The 13,336-nt window shown below is 43.8% G+C and overlaps 1 long non-coding RNA gene and 1 other non-coding gene across 4 annotated transcripts in view; one reads left to right on the top strand and one right to left on the bottom strand.

Moving 5' to 3' along the window:
• The window catches only part of LOC119940109, a 143,720-nt gene that overhangs the window by 31,881 nt on the left and 98,503 nt on the right, over window positions 1-13,336 (top strand). The gene's annotated exons all lie outside the window — the stretch shown is intronic.
• LOC119940447 lies at window positions 8,131-8,268 on the bottom strand. The gene has a single exon (XR_005454924.1). It is a non-coding gene; the product is annotated as a small nucleolar RNA SNORA7 (small nucleolar RNA).

Here is a 13,336-nt window from a genome sequence, read left to right on the forward strand (position 1 = left end):
GTGATCAGGTTGTCCCACGGGAGGCTCACAGTCTTAATCCCCGTTTTACAGATGAGGTAACTGAGGCACAGGGAAGCTAAGTGACTTGCCCAAAGTCACACAGCTGACAATTGGCGGAGCTGGAATTTGAACCCATTTCCTCTGACTCCAAAGCCCGGGCTCTTTCCACGGACCCACACTGCTTCTCTGTGTGCCAATCACTACTAAGGGCAGGGGAAGATACCAGCTAGTAAGGTTGTACACATCCATATCCCACTTGGGGATGAGAGTCTTACTCCCCATTTTACAAATGAGGTAACCGAGGCCCAGAGAAGTGAAGTGACTTGCCCAGGGTCCCACAGCAGGCAAGTGGCGGAGCCGGGATTAGAACCCACGTCCTTCAGATTCCCGGGACCGTGCTCCATCCACTAGGCCACGCTGCTTCCTGTATGATATTTTCACAGCAATAATTGAAAACAAAAATATCCATATCGTTGATCTATATCTATATTTTAGTCCGGGTTTGCTCTGTGGATAAGATCTTGAAGAAAAATTGAAAACAGGTTTATCTTAGTGGCTTCTGGTTATGCTGTCAGGTACCTTTGAAAGGATCCCAGACAGGAGAAGCTCTTGGGAAAATAATCAGTAGAATTTGCATAATAATAGTAATAATGACGATGGTATTTGTTAAGCGCTTACTATGTGCAAAGCACTGTTCTAAGCGCTGGGGGGGATACAAGATGATCAGGTTGTCCCATGTGGGGCTCACAGCCATTTTCCAGATAAGGGAACTGAGGTTCAGAGAAGTTGTGACTTTCCCAAAGTCACACAGCTGACAATTGGCCGAGCGGGATTTGAACCCATGACCTCTGACTCCAAAACCCGTGCTCTTTCCACTGAGCCACGCTGATGAGCACATCAATCAGTAATATTTATTGACTACTTTCTCAGGTCAGAACACTGCATGAAGCACCCTGGGAGAGTACAGTCCAAAAGCGTTGGAATAGATAATCCCTGCCCACAAGCATTTTACAATCTAGAAGGAAGTTTATAGACTAAAACATAACTACAACTATTCATATTGCCGTCAAAATATGTTGCAGCTGTGAGTTATTTGATGATAGTTTTGTATATCATCTTAAAGTTTGTTCTGGCATAACTGGTCTTTTGATTGCTTTTCCTCCAAGCATTCGTCTTCACCTCTGTACACAACAGACCACCCACGGGAACTTCAGCTTTGATGAGCTACAGTTTGGTTTCTAAGTGAGTTCAGCATTTAAAATCAGGCATTTTGTTTTCCTGCCTACTTTACGGTCGTCTAAGAGTAACATGAAAAATAAATGACTGTGGTAAAATTTGACAGAAGGAAGAAAGTGATGATAGATGAGTGGAGAGCAAAACTAGGTTTCAGAGCTAGATGGAAAAAAGCATCTGAGCAACTGATCTTCACGTCTTTTCAGGTCACTGGGCTAATGGTTGTGGCTTTCTCTGTAGATGGTAAGCTCCCTGTTGGCAGGGATCACATCTACCGACTCTGTTGAACTGTGTTGCCCCAATACAGTAAGTATTACTTACTCCAGTAAGTATAGTTAGTACTCTACGCACATGTGCTCAATAAATATAATAACCTTCTCACTGCGCCTCGGTCTTGTCTATCTCGCTGTCGACCCCTCGCCCGTGTCCTGCCTCTGGCCTGGAATGCCCACTCTCCTCAAATCTAATGGACAATTACTCTCCCCGACCTTCAAGCGCTTAGTACAGTGCTCTGCACACAATAAGCGCTCAATAAATACGATTGATTGATTCAAAGCCTTACTGAAGGCATATCTCCTCCAACAGGCCTTCCCTGACTAAGCTACCCCCTTTCCTCTTCTCCCAAGCCCTTCTGCATCACTCTCACGTACTCCCTTTGTTCTTCCCCCCTCCCAGCCCCATGGCACTTATGTACCTAACTCTGATTTATTTGCTGATATTAATTTCTGTCTCCTCTAGATTGTAAGCTTATTGTGGGTTAGGAATATGTCTGTTTATTACTGTACTGTACTCTCCAAGTACTGCGCTCTGCACACAGTAAGTGCTCAATAAATACTATTGAATGAAGGAATAAATACCATTGATTGGGTGATTAGGAGATAAGGTGAGGTGCCAGGATCCCTACAACAGAATTCCTTCCAATATTCAAGCCTCCCAAGTTCTGCACTGCTGAACTTTTTAATTCACCATCTGAAAACATCCCATTAAATCCGAGGAATGCATTTGCCCCCTTCTCCCCGACAGCATTCCCACTTTAAAAAGGAGGAAGCTTGGGCGCATGCAGCTTGAGGGGCCCATGTGAGTCAGTCTCCTGGAATAGAAGCGTCGGGTCCCGACACCCAGTCTTATGTTTCATCCGGAAACAGTGCTGCTTTTTTATATTAAAAAGAGATGTGTCTCTTTCAGCTGCACAGATGAGTCAAGAATTGCTTCAGCTGTACTGCAGCTGCAGCTTCTCCCCCCCACCCCTCACAAATGGCAAACTGTGAAGTCCCGAGGTAATGGGAAAATGCTTTCTTGTTGACCACCCGCTATCTCTGCCAACTTTGGGGAGAGACTGTGGTTGGGCTGGGTCTCTTCTCCGCCCACCACCCTAGTCTCGGACTTTAGGACACTACTAGTTTGAGTCCTCTCCATTCTAGAAAGCTGAAGAGATTTATTCATTAGGAAGCGTGAATGCGCCACAGATAATACTTAGGCCACTCTGTCCATTCACATCTGTGAGAAAACCCCAGATAGCCCCATGATCACCTGCCTAAAGCCAGTACACGTTGGAAGATGGTCAAGGCTCTGAGAATTTCCAAGTTGGCCTGTCTTAACATTAAACTCACCATTCTTTTCCTAGTGTATACAGTTGTCAGTCTAGAACAGATTCCTGTTTTTGTTGCTGCTCCGTGCATCCGAGGGTGAATGAAAAGTCCAACCTGGGACCTTCCTTCAAATGAGACCTTGTATAATGGGCTTTCCCTTTAGTGGCTGGAATTATAATGGTATTTATTTAGGACTGACCATGGGCGAAGCACTGTGCTAACCGCTGGGTTAGGGACAGTATAATCAGGTGAGACACTGTCTCTCTCCCACATTGTTTCATTCAATTCATTCAATTGTATTTACTGAGCGCTTACTGTGTGCAGAGCACTGTACTAAGCATTTAGGAAGTACAAGTTGGCAACATATACAGACGGTCCCTAGTCGTGGTTTAAGCAGCCACTATTAGGAAGCAACATAGGCAGGAATTGCCTGTGTGTTCCTTGGGAAACTGATGGTTTCCCTGGCGTCATTCATTCAGTCGTGTTTACTGAGCGCTTACTGTGCAGAGTACTATTTTCTTTAGTCATCTCGATGATTGTTTTACAAAGTTAAACCAATCAATCAATCAACGTCATTTATTGAGTGCTTGCTGTGTGGAGACCGCTGTACTAAGCACTTAGGAAAGTATAGTACAACAGAGTTGGTAGACATATTCCCTGCCCACAACAAGCTTACAGATTAAAGGATCATTAATTTGTTATTTTTAATTTTTGGTGGGCTGAAAAAAGTATCAGGCCCAATTTCCATGCCCCAAAAAGATATACTGGCTTTGCTCGGTGATCGTTGAATCCTCGATCTAGAAGCAAAGACCCCAAGGAGCAGTAGTTTGCTTTTATATGTGTTTATTTGGCTCCAAATATATTCTGAATCAGCCTTCTTCACTCGATTAAGGTAAGATTTGTTTACTCTAAGTCTGGCTCCTTCAGACTTTTCTCCCCAGAAGTTGTCCCCCTCAAAACCAAAACAAACACAAAAGCCTCGAACGGATTGCCAAATACAAAATTGAACACTTATTTTCTTTGGGGATTATTCACTCCGCTAAGTGTTTTTGTGCTCTCCGGAAGTGATGGAAGCAGCCTGTGTTATCATTCCAGTGTTGGAACCAAACCCCTCTAAACGTCTGCTGAGTTCTCTGAGTTTAGAGAAGCAGTGTGGCTCAGTGGAAAGAGCCTGGGCTTTGGAGTCAGAGGTCATGGGTTCAAATCCTGGCTCCGCCACTTGTCAGCTGTGTGACGTTGGTCAAGTCACTTAATTTCTCTGGTCCTCATTTCCCTCATCTGTAAAATGGGGATGAAGACTGAGCCCCATTTGGGACAACCTGATCACCTTGTAACCTCCCCAGCGCTTAGAACAATGCTTTGCACACAGTAAATGCTTAATAAATGTCATTATTATTATTATTATTATTATTAATTGTTATTTTCCTCAGGAGACCCATTAGCAGTTTTTCCATGAATGACATTTTTGGTCCAGTCCACTGAATACCTCGCTGGAGATTCTGTTTCTAGGGAGCTTCTCCTCCTTCTCTTGATCTGAGGTATAAGTTGCAGATGGTGGGTGCCCTGGCCACAAAATTATCAGTCAAGGTACCTAAATCGTTAGCCTTTTGGCAATCTGGCAATTTTGCTCCAGCAACCTTAAATAGAATCTCCTGCCAAATAGTGGTCCGTCCGTTTGCCAACTGTCATACTTTTCTAACATATTTCAAATTATACTGCTTCTTCTCAGACTGAATGTAATCATGGAATAATCTGAGCAGTTTATTTCTTTGTTTCCCAAATCTTGTGAGTAAGGGAGGAACCAGGGTGTCGATTCCTTTCTATTTTTGCGTTTAATACTGTTTGACCGATTAAAAGTCCTTCTGGGCTCTCTGGGTTCAGTTGACCCACCCTACACACAGTAATGCCTGCCAAATAACGATCCAGGATATTGGAAAGATCACACAACATAAGCAGAGCCTCGTACTAAGCACTGGGAAAGACTACACAGGTGAGAATTAGACATGGTTCCTGTTCATTCAATTGCATTTATTGAGCGCTTACTGTGTGCAGAGCACCATACTAAGCGCTTTCTTAGAGGCTTGACAGTGTAATAAATGAATTTTGAGCTCTTGAATTAATCGATTATAAAGAAATACACAACAGTATGATGTTAATCCTCTAATTTGTGTACGACAATCAGTGATATTTATTGAATATTTACTGTATGCCGAGCACTGTCCTAAGTGCTTGGGAAAGTTCCAGTAATCTTATTCCCTGAAAACGCTGTGGTAATTGCAGAGCCTCTCACTGGAAGCTTTGGAAGCTCATGAAAGCATTCTTATCCTTGACACTCATCGTTACGGACTTCAACTAAATGCTTCTGACAAATTAAATATGGTTGGGCTGGAAGCAATTGAGTTATTTTTATTTAGCATGGAAAGGATTTTTTTTCTCCAGGATGTTTACATGAGCATTTTTACCCAACCAGTTGACGGAGATCCAAACTGTTCACTTCAGAAGTTAAAGGTCATCTTGACCCAAGACGTTATTCATTGTGTCCATCTCCAGTGGCACGTTGTGGCCTCAGGGCACAGACACTTCCTGGCTGCTTTATTGTGTTTGTAGAGTCTACAGAAGGAGGAAAGGTAACCATGGGAAAAACAGGAATGGAAAGCAGATCCGGGTGAACTGGGAATATAAAGCTGGAAATGTAGGAAAACTGAAAAATTTAGAGGAGAGAAGGTGAAAGTGAAAAATATGATGAGCAACAGAATTAATGGCATTTCATTTGCTTTGTGAACTCTGGTTCAAATGGATTTCGACAACATGGAACATTTGGGGGAAACAGGGAACATTCCGATTTCACCAGTTATGGGACGTGCCCAAGAGCTGCAAATGGTGTGCCGTAAATTTCTTATTGAGCATTTTATTTGGTTTCAGGCAGACTGTCCAAAGCAGGCATTTTGCAAGTCAAATATAATATGGGTGTCATTTTGCAAGTAATGATGGAGTGATTTCTGTTACTAAAAGGTCAGGAAAAAGCCAATAGCTTATTTTTGGGCTTTGATATAGCCCCTGTAGGTCCTACCATTTCCAGCTAGACTTGAGCCAAATAGCTCTAAACATGAATTTTTTTCTCTTAGAATTTGTACTCCTTGACGACAGGGACCACCTCTTTAATGTCTAACATACCGTGCCATGAATCACAGTAATCAATCAATCAATCAATCGTATTTATTGAGCGCTTACTGTGTGCAGAGCACTGTACTAAGCGCTTGGGAAGTACAAGTTGGCAACATATAGAGACAGTCCCTACCCAGTAGTGGGCTCACAGTCTAGAAGAAGCCTGAAGAAATCTCAGGTGGTATGCCAGTGTACCTCAGGGGTACCATGCACCCTTCCACTCAACCAAAGATGTTTGTTGGCCACAGACACCGTGATGTTGACCGAGAAATCTTCTACCTCGTTGGCAATACTGGTAATGCAGGGATAAACCAAGCAGTAGAAAACCAAATCCAGCAGGCTAGCAATTTGGGAGATTGCTAGGCAGAGGATGAGGTTAACAGGACATTAAGCAGCAAAGCTATGGTGCTGGTAAGGGTTTAACAAATACCAGTTATTCTATATAATAATAATAATGGTATTTAAGTGCTTATTATGTGCCAGGCACTGTTCTAAGCACTGGGGTAGATACAAGGTAATAGAGCTGGACACAATCCCTGTCCCACATAGGGCTCACAGTCTTAATTCCCATTTTTCACTGAAGCACAGAGAAGTTGAATAACATGCCCAAGGTCACACAGCAGACAAGCGGCAGAGCCGCGTTAGAATCCAGGTCGTTTTGACTTCCAGGCCTGTGCTCTGCCCATTAGGCCACACTGCTTCTCTGTGTATACTTCTCTCTCTGTTTGTCTCTGAGACCTGAACCTGAGAAGGGTGATGACCTCTGGTACTCAACCTCAATTACAAGATAGGAAAGCTCCTGCCACAGTCTTCCGCCCTCAAAGCCATATTCATCACAGCCCAGCTTCCTAAGAGGAAACTTTCAAGAGAGCACATGACAGCAGGAAAAACAAGCAGTTGTTGAAGGAACTGAAGCAGTATGGTCTAGTGGTTAGAGCACGGGCTTGGGAGTCAGAAGGACCTGGGTTCTAATCCCAGCTCCACCACTTGTCTGCTGTGTAACCTTGGGCAAGTCAGTTAACGTCTCTGTGCCATTACCTCATCTGTAAAGTGGGCATTAAGACTATGAACACCATGTGGGACAGGGGTGTGTCCAACCAGTTTAGCTTGTATCTGGCCCAACGCTTAGAACGGTGCTTGACACGTAGTAAGTGCTTAAGAAAATACCGTCATTATTATAATTCTTACCGTGAACTGAAATGGGGCACATGCAACCTGGGAAGGCAGAGCATGCGTTTCAAAGGTGGATTAGTGAACCTAGAGAGAAACAAACTGCAGCCCGTTGTTGGGTAGTGATTGTCTCTATTTCTTGCCAATTTGGACTTTCCAAGGGCTTAGTACAGTGGTCTGCACACAGGAAGTGCTTAATAAATGCGATTAAATGAATGAACAGGTAGACCATCCTGGTTAGTAGCAGTCAGGAGAGATGATTGTATGGAGTCTCGAGCAAAGGATTTGAAAAGATTGGGAAACGCAAGGAGCATATTTTAAAACAGTGATTGGGATGCACATGGCCAGAAACTAATGTTCATGGGCTTGTAGTATAAAAGGAGTATTTTGCAATCAGTCAGTGCGTCGACGACACACTTGGCTGTACTCCTTCATCAATTTAATACTCACTCATCCCATCCTCATAGCATTTTTGTACATATCTTTATATGCTACTTTAATTTCCCCTATCCATAATTTATTTTAACGTCTGTCTCCCCCAATACACTGTAAGCTCCTTGCGACCTGCGATCCTGTCTACCAACTCTGTTGTTGTGTACTTTCCCAAATGCTTGGTATAGTGCTCTGCACACGGTAAGCACTCAATAAATACCTGTGATTGACTGAACATTGACTGTGTGCTTGCCGGTGTACTGTGATCTTGGGAGAATACAGTAGAATTAGTAGGCATGATCCCTGCCCTCAGTCTTAGTCAACAGCCTATCGAGTCGTTTCCGACCCGGAGCGACACCACGGACACATCTCTCCCAGAACGTCCCGTTGTCTATCTGCAATCGTTCTGGTAATGTATCAGTAGAATTTTCTTGGTAAAAATACAGATGTAGTTTACCGTTGCCTCCTTCCGCACAGTAAACTCGAGCCTCTTCCCTCGACTCTCTCCTGTGCTGCTGCTGCCCAGCATGGGTGAGTTTTGACTTGTAGCAGATTGCCTTCCACTCGCAAGCCACTGGCCACGCTAGGAATGGACTGGGTATACCTCTGCTTGACTCTCCCTCTTGTAGCCGAGACTGGTAGAGGACTGGAAACTCTCCAGGTGCGACCCTGAGAGACTGTTGACAATCTAGTCAACTAGATTTTCAGGCACTAAAATAACAGATAGGAGGAAGCAGTAGACTATAAGGATGTATATAAGTTGTTTGTCACACCACACCCACATCCAATTTATACACGCTTAAGGTGTCAGTAGAACAAGGCCCGTTTAAAATAGTTCTCTAACTCACAGCTGATATGTTTGAGGGTGTGTAGTGTTTGGGACTGTGGATTCAGTCAGAACACTAAAGTATTCAAAGTTTTTTTTCCCCTATTGAAGGATTAGGGTGTGTTTTTTTCTGGGGAATATCATTTGTACGAAAGACGTAGGTGCATTGCGCACACACATACAACAACAGTGGGAGAAAAACATTCCTGGAGGGGATTAATTTTGAGGTGACTCAGATAGACACTTTGATCCCTTCCATCTGCAGGTTGGCTTGTTTTAGCTTGTTAATATAGGGATAGCAAATTCCCTTTTTCCTTTTATGTTAGGAAAATTGCTCGTAGCCCACACATGGCTCTGTAATTGGGAGAGATTGTTCATTCTTGCCTGCAGGAAGCATTTCTCTGTCTCGTGAGCTGGAGTTCCAAAGCAGAGAAGAGAGCACGAGTAAAAAGCTGTAAGCCGCAAAGCTTTTAAAACTGCTCATGTGATCAGGCACACTTTTTCTCTTCTCTCTTCTTTTTTAAGGTATTCGTTATACACTTCCTATGTTCCAGATGCTGTGCTAAGTGCTGGGGTACATATAAGCTAATTAGGTTGGACATGGTCTTTCCATTGGTGTCTTCCCCATTGCTTTCAAACATATGTACCCCTAGCCTAAAAAAATAAAATCCTTCCCTTGACCCCATGGTTCCCTCCATTTATCACCCCATCTCCCTCCTATCTTTCCTCTCCAAGCTTGGTGACAGAGTTGTTTACAACCGTTGTCTCCACTTCCTCTCCTCCAATTCTCTCCTCCTTTCCCTCCAATCTGGCTTCCGCCCCCTTCACTCCACAGAAACAGCCCTCTCTCAGGTCACCAGTGCGCTTCTAACCAAATCCGAATGTCTCTACTCTGTCCTAATCCTCCTAGACCGCTCAGCTGTCTTTGACACTGTAAACCACCCATTCTCCTTGAAACATTATCCAACTATGGCTTTGCTGCCACTGGCCTCTCTAGGTTCTCCTTTTATCTCTCTGATTGCTCCTTCCCAAGCACTTAGTTCAGTGCTCTGCACACAGTAAGCGCTCAATAAATATGACTGAATGAATGAATGACCCAAATACTTATCCTGTTCCACCTTGCTTACTGCATCAGCCTCCTCGCTGACTTCCTTGCTTCCCGTCTCTCCCCACTCCAGTCCATAATTCACTCTGCTGCATGGATCATTTTTTCTAAAAAAAATCATTCAGTCTATGTCTCCCCAGTCCTCAGGAACATCCAGTGGCTGCCCATCCACCTCCACATCAAACAGAAACTCCATACTTTTGGCTTTAAAACACTGTCAGCTCACCCTTTCCTGTCTTATTCCACTGACTTTGAGCCCCCTGTGGAACAGCCTGACTGCCTTGTATCTACTCCAGTGCTTGGAACAGTCCTTGGCATGTAGTAAGTGCTTAACATACCATAATTATCATTATTATTATCTGAGGAACATCATTTAAATGAAGTCAAAATGGCAGGGGCTTGGGTGTACTGCTAATTTTGCTCAAACCAAGTGGAACAGACGGAAGCCTCGTTGACTTTGCATTAGATGTTATCCCCGTTTTGTAACTCAACTATTGTGGGACTCCAAAGGAACATAGACTGCTTCTGCTTTCTCTACTTTTATTACCTTAAGTGGTGTGTGGTTGGAGGAGTGACAGTTTCCGAGTCACGCGGATGCACTCTAGCTCTTTCTGCAGCTCTCCTCACCTAGTGTTTAGGCTGTCCTCTAGGATTCCTGAGGGAGCCATAGTTTTTCTGCCCCCCATGCCGACAGGTTTGGAGATGGCATTACGGGGGCACCGTATTTAGAGGCAACAGCTTGGCTTAGTGGAAGACTGTGAGCCCCACATGGGACAACTTGATTACCTTTTATCCCCAGTGTTAAGAACAGTGCTTGGCACAGAGTAAGCACTTAACAAAAACATTATTATTATTATTATTAATGATAATGATGGCATTTATTAAGCACTTGCTATGTGCAAAACACTGTTCTAAACGCTGAGGAGGTTACAAGGTGATCAGGTTGTCTCACGGGGGGCTCGCAGTCTTAACCCCCATTTTACAGATGAGGTAACTGAGGCCCAGAGAAGTTAAGTGACTTGCCCAAAGTGTCACAGCTGACAAGTGGCGGAGCCAGGATTTGAACCCGTGACCTTTGACTCCAAAGCCCGGGCTCTTTCCACTGAGCCATGCTGCTTCTCTGTTATTTATTATTATTATTAATGAGAGCATGGGCCAAGAATTCAAGAGTTCATGGATTTCTAATCCTGAAAACACCTCATATCTGCTGTGTGATCCTGGGCAAGCCATGTCAGCTCTCTGGACCTCAGTTACCTCATCTGTAAAATAGGGATTAAGAGTGTGAGCCCCATGTGGGCCAGGGACTGTGTCCAACCTGAGTAACTTGTATGTACTCCAGCGCTTAGTACAATTCTTGGCACATAGTAAGTGCTTAACACATACCTCTATTATTATTATTATTGTTCTCTCTGTCCGGTTATGTTGACCCCAGGATGTCTTGGAATAGGATACTCCAGGATTAAGCCACTTTCTGCCCTCCACAAATAGCCAAGAGATCATAGGGTTTGGTGCAGCTGCCGGGGCAATCCTCAGGTGCTCTCTGCAAGTAGAGAGTAATGTTAAGACGGGTAGAGAGTCAAGTACAGGCCCGGGTCAGGGGCAGAATGGAGGGGAAAAAACGGTAAAAATAGGGCAAAGATGGAGACGTGAAAGGACGAGGAGTCCTTGAGTGGAGTCAATGGAAAGGAAAGGGAAGACTTGTGAAATAATGCTGAGGAAGAGTCAGGAGAACTGATTTTGAAATACTGAATTTGTAATGATCAGCCGGTGATTTCCCCAGAAGATAATGTTTCACAAGCATTTCATCAGGGGTGAAATGGATATTCCACCCAAACCCTGTCCTCCTCCTCACTGTCCCATCAATGTGGATGACACCAGCATCCTTCTTGTCTCACAAGCCCATAACCTTGGTGTTAGCCTTTGACTCTTCTCTCTCATTCAACCCACGTATTCAATCCATCACTAAATCCTGTCGGTTCCAACTTCAAAACATCGCTAAAATCCACTCTTTCTTCTTCATCCAAACTGCTATCTCGTTAATACAGTCACTTATCCTATCCTGCCTCGATTAATGCATTAGCCTCCTCGCTGACCTCGCAGCCTCCTGTCTCTCCCTACTCCAGTCCATACTTCACTCTTCTCCTGGATCATTTTTCACATTCAGGACAGGTTTCCCCACTCCTCAAGAATCTCCAGTGATTGCCCATCCACCTGCCCATCAAACAAAAACTCCTCACCATTGACTTCAAAACACTCAGTCACCTTGCCCCCACCCATCTCACCTCTCTGCTTTCATACTACAATCCAGCCCGCACACTTTACTCCTCTAATGTCAACCTTCTCATTGTTCCTTGATCCCACGATCCCGCTTTATTTCATCGCTGATCCCCGGCCCACTTCCACCTCTGGCCTGTAATGCCCTCCCTCCTCCAATCTTCCCCCCTTCAAAGCCTTATTTGAAGGCACGTCTCCTCCAAGAGGCCTTCCCTGACTAATAAGTGCTTACTATGTGCAGAGCTCTGCACCAAGCGCTTAGGAGAGCTCAATGCAACAGAGTTGGCAGAAACGTTCCCTGCCTACAATGAGCTTATGATCTTTTAATTATTGAATAAACTTATCGGGTTGATTTCCTTAAAAGCGATGAGCCTCCAGCCGAATAGGAGCTTCATGGTTTAAGCCTTATGCATTCCAGTTTGGTCATCTTTTTGACGTTCAAACTTGAAAAAGGTTACGGTTCCTAGATAGTTTCAGTTATGTTCCGTAGATGTAGTAATAGTATTTATTAAGTACTTACTGTGTACAAAGTGCTGCACTGAACACAGAAAGAGAATGCACAATGGGTAATTAGATATGGTCCACATCCCTAGGGGGATCAAAGAGGGCTGATTCAACCCAAATTGGACCAGTTTTTCAAAAAGAATTGGGCTTGCTCTTGGGTTTGCTCTGCAACTGCTTTTTCTTGAGATCAATGGGTAGACCAACTCCTTTCTCAGGTGTGTGATGGGTAATTAGAGGGAAAATGAAGGATATTAGTGAATGCACAAATCTGTAACTGTGAGGGTTGAATATCAAGTGAGACGACTGTTCTGATATTCTTTTGTGTGGCTGTTCGAGGCAGGGCAAGTTGAAAAGTTGAAAAATCATTACCAGACAGCAGAACCATGACAGTTCCGACACCTGTCTACATGTTTTGTTTTGTTGTCTGTCTCCCCCTTCTAGACTGTGAGCCCGTTGTTGGGGAGGGACTGTCTCCATATGTTGCTGACTTGTACTTCCCAAGCGCTTAGTACAGTGCTGTGCACACAGTAAGCGCTCAAGAAATACGATTGAATGAATGAATGCTGCTGCAGCCTCTTGCAGAGACTTAAAATTCCTCATTTAGTTGACGTGATTATACATTGAATTACTGTTATAGAGCTTAAACAGTGATTTTGCGATGTTTAACTTTGAAGACTACAATATGTAAAATATTCATATTATTTTTCTTTTGGTTCTGGAACAGATCTTTATAACAAGTAAGTCTAGGGGAAAACATAACCCATGGTACAATTACTCAGGATATAACCACATTATCTAGGACTGTAAACCCAGTGTGTCATGAAGTATGCTTGTGTTCATGCATCCCAGCTTCCAGACCTCTAATTTTAGAAATAGAAAGTCTTTAGTGATCAAAATTAGAGACTCAACTTGATATTTGTTTCTCTGTGGAAAGTCCCTTTTCAGAATGACAGCAGATGTCCTAATGTTTTCTAAACTAGTTTCAAGCTGCAGAGGTTTGGATGTGCTTGGGAAAGACAGACTCAGTATTTTTTTATA

The sequence above is a fragment of the Tachyglossus aculeatus genome, chromosome 18 (genome assembly GCF_015852505.1).
Source record: "Tachyglossus aculeatus isolate mTacAcu1 chromosome 18, mTacAcu1.pri, whole genome shotgun sequence".
Lineage (NCBI taxonomy): Eukaryota > Metazoa > Chordata > Mammalia > Monotremata > Tachyglossidae > Tachyglossus > Tachyglossus aculeatus.